The sequence below is a fragment of the Kogia breviceps genome, chromosome 13 (assembly GCF_026419965.1).
Source record: "Kogia breviceps isolate mKogBre1 chromosome 13, mKogBre1 haplotype 1, whole genome shotgun sequence".
In the NCBI taxonomy this organism is placed as follows: Eukaryota; Metazoa; Chordata; class Mammalia; order Artiodactyla; family Physeteridae; genus Kogia; species Kogia breviceps.
The window spans coordinates 15,500,556-15,513,936 of record NC_081322.1 but is presented as its reverse complement, the minus strand read 5'-3'; the positions used below and the strand labels follow the sequence as shown (position 1 = coordinate 15,513,936).

Genomic DNA, 13,381 nt, shown 5'->3' with positions numbered 1-13,381 from the left:
CTCAATATGGAGCCACTGCTCCTTTCACTCTTTCTTTATTGGATAACTTAAGTAGAGAGGCTTTATGTCCTGGGGATTGGACCTGATTATTTATTGTATCCTATGCTAACCGCTAATAAAATACAAAATTTGTTGCAAAATTCTCTTGAATGGCAGATTGCCCTGGCTTCCTTTCCTGGACAAATTAAATATCATCTGCCTGCTGATAAATTATTACAGGTTCTTCAACAGGTGCCTGTAACCTCTTTTTCTCAAATTAGCCCTATTCCTCTTAAAGCTCCCTCCGTCTTTCTAGACGCTAGCAAAACTGGGATTATTGCTATTGTATTCATCTCTTCTAAACACAAAACCACTACTGTCTATAAATATGACACCATGTCTGTTCAAAGAGCAGAATTGAAAGCTGTCTCTTTAGCACTTTCTACATATTCTTGTCCCATAAATATCTATTCAGACAGTCAATATGTAGTATCAGCAGTAAAAGCCTTGCCACAAGCATATATTGTGTCTGCTGATGAAGAATTGTTTCACCTTTTTAAGGAAGTTCAAAAAACATTAGACCTTCGTATAGCCCCTATATTTATAGAACATATTCGGGCTCACAGTACTCTCCCCGGAGGTCTGGCCGAAGGAAATGCATTAGCTGATGCCCTCACGCATATTTTTCTTGCCTCCCCTTTTGAACTTGCCACTCAAAGTCATTCTCACTTCCATGAAAATGCTGCCTCCTTACGCAAAAGGTTTAAAGTAACTAGAGAACAAGCCCGTCAAATAGTTAAAACCTGCCCAGTTTGTCCTACACATCATAATGTTCCTATGCATGGAATCAATCCAAGGGGATTACTCCCTAATGATATTTGGCAAATGGATGTGACTCTTTATCAGCCTTTTGGTCATTTAAAATTTTTACAAGTTATTGTTGATACTTACTCAGGTTTCATTTTTGCCACCTCCCAAACTGGAGAAGCTTTTAAACATGTAGCTAACCAGTTACTTGCTGCCTTCTCTGTACTTAATATTCCAAAGCAAATTAAAACTGATAATGCCTCTGCTTATACTTCCACTGCCTTTCATAATTTTTGTACTATGTATCTTATATCTCACCGAACAGGTATCCCATATAACTCGCAAGGTCAGGCCATTGTTGAAAGGGCTAATTCCTCCTTAAAAACAATGCTTAAAAAATTAAAAGAGGGGGGCTTCCCTGGTGGCGCAGTGGTTGAGAGTCCGCCTGCCGATGCAGGGGACGAGGGTTCGTGCCCCGGTCCGGGAGGATCCCACATGCCGCGGAGCGGCTGGGCCCGTGAGCCACGGCCACTGAGCCTGCGCGTCCGGAGCCTGTGCTCCGCAACGGGAAAGGCCACAGCGGTGAGAGGCTCGTGTACCGCAAAAAAAAAAAAAAAAAAAAAAAAAAATTAAAAGAGGGGAATATTATTATGCATAAGAAGCTTACCTATTCCCCACATGCACAATTAGCTATAGCCTTATATGTACTTAACTTTTTAAATGTGAATCCATCAGGGGACACAGCCACAGAAAGGCAGTGGAATCCCTCAGGGCCCTCCAATCTGTTCATAAAATGGAAAGATTTAATGACTGGCCAATGGCCAGGACCTGACCCGGTCCTTCGCAAAGGCCGAGGTTATGTTTGTGTTTTCCCCCAGGATGAGGAGACACCACAGTGGATCCCCGAGCGTTACACCAGGGATTTCCCAACTCCAGTCCCGCATGGCTCAAATGAGAATGACTTCACCAGAACGCCGCCGCCGTTGACGGCGTCCGCGAATGGGAATCCCCACCGTGGGCCAGATGCATCGACTGACCAGAGCTGCTCATCAAGAGTAGCCGCTGCTCATCAAGGGTAGCTTGTTTTCAAGCTCAATCAAATACCAAGACTTCACTTTATGGTTGCATGATGACCACGCAAACATCTCATTTAGTAAGGATATACCCCCAAAGACGAGGAAGAATCGAATTTATGGGACTTTTGGTCAATTCAGGAAGTTTCAACAGGAGCCCAACCTAATCAGACACAATTGGGAGTAACCCCCCCTTTCATTACCTTCATGTTATAATGATTATGCTCCTATCCCAGAAAGGGAGCCTATTTGGAGGGAATGTATCATCCTGACTTGTGGAAGTTAGTAGCCACTATGGCTCCTTTGCAAACCAATTATTCTGGTTCTCCCCATTGGTATGAAGGTACCCTCAGATTTATATTTTCTCAAGCTTGTATGCCTCGTCCCTTTTTCCTGGTGGTGGGGATGGGAGAAGTTCATGCTATTCATGACACCAATGGAGTTATGTATAAAATTGTATGTAATAATTGTGTACTTACTAACTGCTTACCTGTTAAGGCCCCCTCTTCTACATTCAAACAGACTCTTATTTTTCTTGCCATGCAACCACCATATGTAATGGTCCCTGTGGAAGTAGCAGGACCTTGGTATACAGATTACGGATACCAGTTTGCCTTAGAGTTACATGGCTTATTATCACGTACTAGAAGATTTATAGGGTTATTGATTGCTGGAATAGCTACACTTATATCTCTCATAGCTACAGCTACCGTATCCACCATAGCATTATCTCAAACTGTTCACACTGCTGAACATGTTAATAATCTTGCACAGAATGTATCACATGCATTAGCCACACAGGATCGTATAGATCATAAAATCTTTAGCAGACTGGAAGGATTAGAAGAAGCTGTAGAATTTTTGGGAAAACAACTTACACTGTTAAAAACTCAGATGTCTTTGATATGCCACGGTGGGTTTCAGTACATTTGTGTTACCCCATTAGAATTTCAGAATATAACATCCTGGTATCAGGTACAAAGACATCACAAGGGTATCTGGCACCATACTGACATGAGTCTCGATTTACAAGATTTGCAGAGAGATATTAAAAATATAGGTAAATCTAGGTTAGACCTTGTCAGCCCTGCTAAGATTGCACAAAAGGTTCTTGAACAATTGAATGGATTCAATCCTTTTAATCTTTTGCAATACTCTATGTGGTTTTTTATTGGAATACTCGCGCTTCTTATTTGTTTAGGAATTATTTGGTGTTGCTTTTGGAGCTGTTGGAAGCGTTATCAATTCATGGTTCGGGTTCAAATGCATCTACTGCACTTGAAAACTATAGGGGGAGATGTGGAGCGCGCCATGCCCGTTAAGGGTATTCAGCCTGGAGGAAAATGACCAATTGAGTACAGGCTCCCAAAATAGAGGCAGGCATTCATGCATGCCTCAGTAAGGTTGAGCCAACGCTCTTGGGACTTCTCCAACCCACGTTTCCCCCCGAGGTGATCAGTGCAAGTGAAGCCCATTCTGGACAGATGAAAGCCCCCTTTGTGCTAATGTTTATCACAAGGTCAAGAACAACATGCCCAGTCATAACAGAAACTTTGGGTGCAAACACAGACGGTAGAAATATTGTTATCAAGAAGCTAGCAGGATGAAGGACAGACTGTTCCCATGAGAAAGAAACTAACCTAATCTTAAACAGAACCTAGTATGCTTTAACTCCCTGAACTCCCTGTAACTGCATTTTATAAAAGCTGTGCATATAAACAATAAAATTGACACTTGTTTGCAATGGCTCCTGGTGTCCCTCCCATCCTCACTCTTTCCTCTTAAACTTTTTCCTCATCCCCTTGCCGCCTGAATTCGAGCCCTCGGTCGTGCTGGCAGCGACAGATAGGCTCCTTCTAGGCTTTTCCTTAGCCCTGAGAGTTCTACCCTCCAAAGTTTGGGGCTAAATTGTTAACTTCACTCCATGCAGATTAATGATCTGCAGAATGATTGAGGGGAGACCCCTTTTGGCTTTGTTGCAGAACCCTTCTTTCCAGCCAGACTTGTTTCCCACACATTGGAAAAGTATGGGAGAATTCACCCTACATTTCTGTCCTAGTTCTTGACTCTTCACCCTTAACTCAGAATACACAAAATGCCTCACATTGAAAAGTCACTTTGTCTGGTTGGGAGCAGGTTGTATTTCCCTAAGATGCCACAATATCTCCCATGCTACATGTTCTTTATACACTGGGACTTTGACAATTTTTCCGCTGAAGTGTGGGATGTACATCCCCTCCCCTTGAAATTGGGCAGGATTATGTTTCAACCAATAAAGTAGGATGGAAGCAATACAGCATGACTTCCTAGGCGAGCTCCTAAAAAGTGATTCAGCTTCAGCCTTTGTCACTGGAATTCTCCCACTCATTTAGCCTTCAGCTGCCATATTAACAGTTCAACTGCCCTGAGGCCACCAATCCATGAGGAAGCCCAAACTGTTCCATGGAGATTACATGGAGAAGCTGTGGGACCACATGGAGAGAGAGTGAGCGATGCATCTAGCACTCAGCTATTCTATTCCTCCGCTGTTCCAGCTCCAGTCACATCTGACTACAACCGCTTGAGAAACTCTAGGCCAGAATCACCTCACTGATACTTTCCAAAATTCTTGTCCCACAGAAACTATAAGAGAAAATAATGTGATTGTTGTTTTAAGTATAAGTTTAGGCTTAAATTTGGAGTGATTTGTTTCAAAGAAATGCATAACCAGAACTTCTAGTTTCCAGTCTGTGATCTCAGCACCATGAGATAGTCAAAATTTCTGCCGTTTCTTTACTCCCCTATAAAGTCTGTTCATCAGGGCCAGTAGAAACACAACTTGTGCCAAGATATGGCACATTCCCAGACAACATAAAATACTGGCAAACATTTCATTTCAAAGGGCTTTTCTATCTTTGGAATTTTAGTGCATCTGGTCCTTGTTGCTTTCTTTCATTTCTTATGTCTTTAAAAATACTTTTTTTTTTTTTTTTTTTACAATGTATTCTTTTCTTTTCTATTTACTGCAGTAAGAATCTTGGCCTTTCAAGACATAATCCATCCTGCTCCCATCCTATTTAAAGGTAAATACCCCCTTTGCTCCCTATACCTATTTCAAGCTTAATTTTTCCATTACCTCTGTCACGATTTAGGACAAAACACACACACACACACACACACACACACACACACACACAGACACTTTTTTTGTTGTTTGTTATAATACCCAGAATACTGAGCAATAAGAATCTAGGATTTTCTGACTCCAAAATAAAGTTATAGACATTCCATTTCTTGTTTTGAATGATGGATATTTTATGGTTTTCTTTTTCTAAAAAATTCACCATTTCAGAGTATTATGGCACTAGGTAGCAAAGTCCTAAAGCAAATCAAATGCCTTACGAAAAACTGCCTCATTTGTTGATGGACCCATTTGGACCACACTTCCCAACCACCATAGTACCTCTTGGATGTAGGAACTGATAAAAGCCAGTTAAGGCTCACTCCTGGATTTGGGGCCAGGGCAATCACTAAAAATTTGGGGCTTGTGTTAGGATCAGGGAGTAAATGCCCAGTTAGCATTCTTAATACCAAATAATATAATACAACTTATGTCATTTCTGCTAAAAAAATACTGGACAGCTATCAGGAGGCCCAGAAAATATATTATCTAGCTAACCAACTACGGAAATGGAGTGGGGCACAAATTAAAGAAAACCCCATAAACCAAAGAATCTGTTAGGGTGACTCTACCTACTAGAAATTTGTTGCCATGCCACAGAATCTAGATGTTCCAAAACGTTCACCACTGCATCTCTTAGCTTCCACTTCCTATGTTCCTACTTATTCCAAAATGATTCTGAGAAGAGGGAGGACTGTTGTCCTCATTTAGTATTCTAAACCTGAAAGCCAGGCCCCATATCCAACTTTTCTTGGTTTTATTCAAAATATTTAGATATTTCATAGTAAAAGAATAACAACAAAACAAAAACAAAAACAAATGCTCATGGCGTGCCTTCCCCTTTTCTGTGCAATGTCAGACACCTTTACTTGCCAACATATAGTTTACTGTTTCTCAAGTACATCCATTGCATTAGATTTCAAATTCAGTCTTGCTCCAGATCCTAATGACCATGACCAAATGACATCTAGTGCTGCTATAATAAATTACCACAAACTTCATGGTCTAAAGCAACTAAACCTTGTAAATTTCCAGTTCTATTTGTCAGAAATATGACATGGGTCTCATTGAGTTAAAATAAAGTTGTTAGCAGGTTGCACTCCTTTCTAGAGGCTCTAGACTTTTCCCCTGTGATGTCACATTTTCCATGGTGTCTCAAAGTTTCTCCATTTTTATTAGATTGAATTCATTTTAACAATCTAGGATAATTTCCACATAACCTTAATTATACCTTCAAAGTCCCTCTTGCCATGTAGGGTAACATTCCCAGAATACATGGGCATTGGGGGACACTGGGGAGAGGGGTGGTACTCCGTGTGGGTTTTTTTGGTTTGTTTTTTGTGGGGTTTTTTGTTGATTTTTTTTTAGAGCATTTGGTTGATTTCTGACACGTGAGTCTCAAGACAGCGGCAGATTCTGGATGGAGGGGTTGGGTGTCCGCATTGGGGTTGGAATTCCACCTTGTGGGTGGGGAAGGACTCGCCCTGCACCGACACCATGTGTTACTGCCCAGCACCATGATGATCTGCGGGTCGTGTGTCTCTTGGACCACAGCTCACTGGCACAGAATCAAAGGCGAGATCAGAGTCACCTGGAGGTCACGGTCCCACTGCCGCTTGCCAGCCAGCAGAGCATCCAGGACCGGCCCCCTGCCCTCTTTCTTGCGCTGGCCTAGGTCATTGCTGACCAGCTGAGCAGTGGCGCTGGACCTACGGGCATGTAGTCAGGCTGAGGTGGACAGGGAGGGGTCGGGGTTGCTGGCTGACCTGGACAGGCCTAGAGCAGCCGTCTTGGGGACTAAGGACCTTCAGGGCAGGAGCCTCCGGCCGCCCTTGGCACTGGGCTCCCTCCGGGTGCAGAGTTGGCCGAGTTTGGGCAGCGTCACCGTGGTGCCTTTGAGGGCGGCGCTGCCAGCGCTGGGGAGAGCCAGGGACTCCGGGTCCTGCAGAGAACCTCTGTCCCGCTGGGCCTCCTCGGGACGCAGCATCTCGGGTTCCACCATGCAGATGCGGCGGGGTGAACAGCGAGGGAGGAACTTGGGGTCTGGCAGCAGGTCGCGGTGAGGGACCCCCAAGCCTTCCGAGTTCTCATCTGAGTCCGCGGTGCAGGGACCGGCGAGCAGAGGATCCCTGTCCAACAAAGTGTGCCAGGACCCGCCAACCGACTGGACGGCGTCACCTCAGCTAGCGGGGCTCCCTCCCGCCCGCCCTGGGACCGCCCCCTGGGACCTGGCGCTGGCGGCCTTGGAGCTGCCGGGAAGCCGGTGCCGCTGCCGGGAAGCCGGTGCCGCTGCCATGGCCTCGGGGCGCTCAGACACGTGGGGGCGACACCAGGCACTGGTCCCCGTCGGGCGGGAGGCCGCGCAGCGGAAGCTCAGCCCCTCCTCGCTCACAGAGAGGCACAGGGCCTCGTCCACGCGGTGGAGCGCGAGGCACCGACCCGGCGTGCAGCGAGGGCAAGGCCACCGCTGGAGACGCCTCCGCCTCAGCTCTCCGCCGCGCCCCGGGCTCCGCAACGGTGCCCGCGGGATGCGGGCGGGCAAGGGCGCGCGGGCCGGGGCCGCAGGCGGCCGACAGCAGCCTCAGCGTTTCCTCCTCCGGGCCGGCGCCGTGGTCCTCGCAGGGCTCAGGCACGGGCCCGGCTGCTTTCCAGTCTGGGCGTGGCCGCCATCCCGGGCGCGGGGGCTGCGGTCCCCCCACGGCGGGGACCAGCGTCTCCATCCCGGAAGCTGGGGGCTCGCGGACTCGGCGGGGGAATGTGGAGCCATCGTGGGCCCTGGGGCCGCCTGCAGTCCCGCCTTCCCGCCGCTGACCCGCGCGCGGGGCTGCGTCCCAGGGGCGTCCAGCTTTGCCTCCTGGGCCGACGGGGCTTCTTTATCAGCCTGCGAGGGGCCTAGACCCGGGGAGCGCCTGCGCTTGCCCGGCGACGCTGTTGCCCGGCCTCTCTCCTGGAGCTGTGCTGGGAGCCTTCCCGGGGCCCCAGCAGGTCCTGGGGGTTAGCGCAAGCTCCGGCAGGAATCCCAAGTGCTGCGGGCAGACCAGACGCAGGTGCGCGCACAGTGTCACCAGCCCAGGCGAGTCCGCTGGCAGAGGTCCTCCGGCTAGGCCGGCAGCCGCCCAAGATCAGGGGCGTGGTGCTCAGGGAGGCCAGGAGGCGCAGGGTTTTGACTCCGCCCTAGTCGCGAGGAACACGACACCCAGGTTGGATGAGGAGTCCTGTCTTCCCTGGAGACCCCGCCCGCTGCCCGTCGCATGCGGCCGACTGCTGACGACGGGGAGGCTGGGAGGGCCCGCCGCGGGGGTCACCAGCAAAACGGCCCCCCAATCCAGGTGCCTCACTGGCTTCCAGGAGCTCGTTGACCAGCACTGCGAAGAAAGCAGCGTCACCAAGGCCGTTTCGAAGATGTAGCCGCAGGGCCTGGGAGCCTGAGGACACCCGCGGAGGTCGGGGCTCCAGCAGCTGGATTGGTCGCTGGCCCAGCGGCTTGGCCACCTGCTCAGGGAGAACTGGGGAGGCCCTCAGAGGTCGGCATGCACGCCTCCTGCCCGGGGTGTGGACACCGGTCAGGTGTGGCCTTGGGAGGTTGGTTACCCCTTTTTATTCCCGGGACTACATGGAAGGTGGAGAGGGGTGGGCACTCTTTCTTTTTCTCTCCGAAGAGGTTTTTAGCACAGGTTATCCCGTTCTCACTTCCTCCCCATCTCACCACCTCTCGATGGCACTTCTCTCCCCATCTATTGTCATGACAGCATCTCCGGATTACTTGGTGGCGGTTTTGGGATCACTGCTGGGGCCACCGGGGCCAGGCTGGGCTCCGACGAAAAGGAGCTGATTCTGCTGTTATGGAAAGTCGTGGATCTGGCCAATAAAAATTTGGGACAGTTGTACGAAGTAATAGACCAGTTCAATTGGAACTGACGAAGAATGAATTGTGTAAAAGAAACTAAGATGGAATGTAAAAGCCTGTTCTCTGTGCCAGCTGGGCCAAGCCCTCCAGTAGTTTAACCAGTGGGCAATCAACTGAACACGGGTAGGAACCTTCCTCTCTCTCTGCACCGAAGGGCAGCTTCATGTCAGGCAAGTCCTGCACCATGAGGTTTCCAAGAAGAAAGTATTATTGATTGAATGTTTCTATTCCTTTTTTGATTTCTGTAAAGAATTCAAGAAGTGTTGCCTTGGTTCACCCGATATTGATCAACTGGAAGTTGCAGTAATGACAGTGTTGCAATGTTGAGAGGAATAGTTCAGCCTCCCAGTATGGAGCTTCTCAAGTTGATGATATGGGGGATATAATTTAAGCAATGATTTCAGAGTCTTATAATACAGGTTTTCAGATCCAGAGAGAGTAAATCACAAATTCGAAAGTGGCACTTACAGCAAGATTATTGATAACAAGACTACAGTCCGGGCTAGGGATTTATCTTGGCAGCCTTCATTTCAAGATATTTCAAGATTCTTGAAAGGACTCAATATTGCCAAGAGAGGTGAAGCACTTTGTCTGAAACTGCAGGGTCAAGGGAGTAGAGAAGCTCTGGTTAGGTTTGTGAGTGACACAAGAGACCTAGCATTACACAATCACAAACATCACATGTGGACCCAGTACACTGAGGCTTAAAAAGCAAACAAGTGAAGATTTTCTTAAAATTGCTGGTGGTGCATCCAAAGAGGTAGCCCTATTTCTCTTGCAGGGAAAAAGTCATTGTCTGCATTCAGGGACTCCCTTTCACAGCCACAGCTGAGGAAATGACCTTCTTTCGACAGCATCGCCCCATCTCTGGGGAGAAGGCATCCTCTTTGTTACCCACCAGATGGCAGGCCAGCAGGGAATGCCTGTGTCTTCTTTGCTGTGCCCAGAATGTCTTGAGGAAGCATAAGGACTTGTTGGGTAGAAGATATTGAGCTTCTCAGGAGCACAGCAACCGACGGTCAGCAGGTGGGTTGGGTTGCTGTGCTCCTGGAATGTGGATGTGTTCACCAACCCTGAAATTCTCTGAACCCAGTACTGTTCGGATTTTAATGAGGCTTCATCACAGAGGCATGGGTGATTACTATCTCCATTACAGCCCCTCTCCTCTCTCTGAAGAATGAGAGGTAGGGCTTAAAACCCCAAGCTTCTAATTATGGCTTGCTCTTTCTAGTGACCATCCCCCCTTCAGGAACCCAGAAAGAGTCACCTCATTAGAACAAAAGACACTCCAGGAAATTTCAAAAGATTTAAGGGTTTGATGTCAGATAGTTCTATCACTCAGAAAAGTTCAAAGGTCTCAGGAGCTCTGTGTCAGCCACTGGGATCAAGGACTAAAAGAACAAAAGATTCTCCTATCACCCCTCTTTACAATGGGTTTATGAGCTCTGCATCAGGAACTGTTTCAAGAGACCAAAACATATATTTCTTATTATTTCACACCAGGGTAACTAGTCTGTTTTTGTCATCTTATACCTCATCTTCATTCCCTCCGCTACCACATAGTTTAACTGGTTAAACCAAAATCCTAGGCTGTTAAAGTTTTTATATGAAGCCACAGCTCTGATGCTAAGAGGCCGTCTGTATTAGTTTTCAATTGCTGCCTAACAAACTACTACTATCTTGGTGGCTTAAATAACATCCATTTATTAGTTCACAGTTCTGTAGGTCAGAAGCTGGGTGGGCTTGACTGCATGAGGTCAAAATGAAATGTTGGCCAGGCTGGGCTCTTACACGGAGGTTCTGGAGAAGAATCCACTACCAGGCTTATTCAGGTTGTTGGCAGAATTCATTCTGTATGGTTGCAGGACTGAGGTCCCGTCTTCTTGCTGTGGGCTGAGGGTCACTATCAGTTCCCAGAAGCCACTCTTGTTTTTTTTGTGTGGCCTCCTCCATCTTCAAGCTGGAAGCAGCATGTGGGCATCCATGCCTTGTCCATTATTGGGCTCCAGCATCTCAGTGCTACATCCAGTCAGGAGAGAGGCTCTTAAGAGCAGCCTCTTTTCCCAAACTGCCAAAGCCACTGGGTCACAGCATCTCCCTGACAGTTCTCCAGGCAGCCTCTAGAGCCCCCTGCTCAGGTCCCCTGGACAAGGGAGAAATGGGCTAGTGGGAGCCACGTCTAGCCCACCCAGATGAGGATGGCCACTTTTTTTTTTGATCCATAAAGCTCAATATTTACAAGAACGACTCCATACTTGGTTCTAAGAATACTGGCCACATAAAAAACTGTTTACTTCTCATAACAAGAAAAACCTAAGCATATGCCTTACCCTTAAAATATAGAATAACAAATAAAATTTAAAACCCAAAAAATAAGCCACTTATTGAATGCATGCCCTTTCTCCTTCTGGGAAACAGCATAAAAGCAAATTTTGTCAGGGCTCAGGGCCTTCCTATCAGCTCCCCTGACCTGCAGCTGTGGCCCTGTAACTTTAAAAAGGTCATCCTTTTCCCACTGGCCAAAGAGAGCCAGAAGGCAGGCCTGGTAAGCTTACAGCACACCTCTTTCCACCCTCTCTGGGAGAGGTAAGTACTGACTTGCTGGGAAGGTTTCCAGATGTCAAGTTTGCTCCTTTGCCTGCTGGGGTTGAAGGGAGCTTGGTGAGCCCTGTGGCACTGACTTTGCTCCCTGCATTCCAGCCCTGACTCTCACCCCACCAGGACCTGTGGCTGCAGAGCTTTAAAATTTCCCCCCAGGGCTTCCCTGATGGCGCAGTGGTTGAAAGTCCGCCTGCCGATGCAGGAGACACGGGTTCCTGCCCCTTTCCGGGAAGATCCCACATGTTGCGGAGCGGCTGGGCCTGTGAGCCATGGCCGCTGAGCCTGCACGTCCGGAGACTGTGCTCTGCAGCGGGAGAGGCCACAGCAGTGAGAGGCCCGCGTACTACAAAAAAATAAAACAACAAAAACATTTTCCCCTGCACTGAAGTTAGCTGCCCTCCCCAAAGAGAACAAGTCAAGTCAGATGATGTGGAGCACGCCAGTCCAGCTCTTTCTTTTTGGGAATCATATCTCCCTGGGTCTGGCAGAAGGAACCAGCAGAGTCTGGCCAGAAGACATAATGATCCCAGGTGTGGAAGGTGGCGTGGCAGCCCCAGGTGCCAGCGAAGAGCAATATGAGTCTGCTGGCTCAACAGCTCTGTTGCCAACAAATGCAGAGTATAACAGACATTCGCACAGAGTATCTGCCAACTCCAGAAAGCACAGTCCCTGCCCCAGAGAAGCCAGAGCACAGCCTCTAATGCGCAACTAGTCACTCCAAGGAGAAAGTGGGTGGAGAGACACAGAAGATAGTTGAGAATGATGCCTTGGCGAGTGACCTGGATTAGAGCTGTTGTTGGGGTCTTTCAAGCCACTGGATTCGTTGGTGGGATTATCCCTGTGGTCGTACAGAACGTGTCCAGAAGGTACTCACCCTCAAGAGCTGAAGAACTGTGCCCTTCTTCCAATATCATTCAAAGATATAGTTTCCAATTTCCCCTGTCCCCAAACATGTGGGGGAAGGTGACCTGCGGAAATGCTTGGCCACCCACTCAGAATCCATGATGATCCATCCGCTTGCCAACAGCAATCGAAGGAAAGATAACTCAGAAGACTTGCTCCTTTAAGCATTTGTCTTTTGAAATTTTTTTAAAGATATAAACTTTGTAAAAGGTGATTTAAAGGGAAAAATGCATAGAAAGTGGAGCAAAACTATGTTATTTGGTTTATAACGAAGATAAACAATAGAATTCAATCAATGTTAGAAAATGTAATTGTGTCTTTGTACCAACCATTCTCTGGTGTTATTAAAATGCAGAGGAATTTGGCAATATTTATACCAATGGAGTCCTTGGGTCTGGTGCTGTGTCAGTAAGTGATATAAGCCTTCTGCAGTTTTGGATCTGTTGAAATGTACATATTCCAGTCTAGTTTGGTCTATTTTTAAAGCCTGATTTAGTGTGAATGATCAAGTAGAAAATCTAAAGTTAGATAATATGTAATGAGCAACTGCCTTCCACAAGTCCAGATAAATCATTTCAAAGGCATCTATTTTAGATCATAAACAGGAAGCCTATACTTTTGAGAAGGCATTTTGTTTCTCACAACTAGGCCACCGGGCAGGCTCTAGGCTTGCTTTACTGCCTTCTCCAGCAGTGAGTTGATGACACAAAGTTTTGCTCCTACCTGTTCCCTCTGCTTCCCTCAGATAACAGGGACCCAGAGCTAAGGAGATGGCATTCTCTCTTTCCAAGACATAAGTCCTTCAGATTGGCTCCTTTGCTCTGGAATATGGGGATCTCAGCCCTGTATTCCCAGGAAGCTTCTGGAGACCCAAAGGTGCCAGAGGTTCAAGTGTACCAGAAACCAAGAACCACGGTTGTCTCCAAACATAAAGAAACCCTGTCTGTGCCT

The 13,381-nt window shown here is 47.5% G+C and overlaps 2 pseudogenes; both read left to right on the top strand.

The window, feature by feature from the left end:
- The first annotated feature begins 8,638 nt into the window (after positions 1–8,638).
- Positions 8,639–10,171, top strand: LOC131768233 (epithelial splicing regulatory protein 1 pseudogene; annotated as a pseudogene).
- Positions 10,172–11,974: 1,803 nt separating this feature from the next.
- On the top strand, positions 11,975–12,532 carry LOC131768232 (podoplanin pseudogene; annotated as a pseudogene).
- Positions 12,533–13,381: the final 849 nt, after the last annotated feature.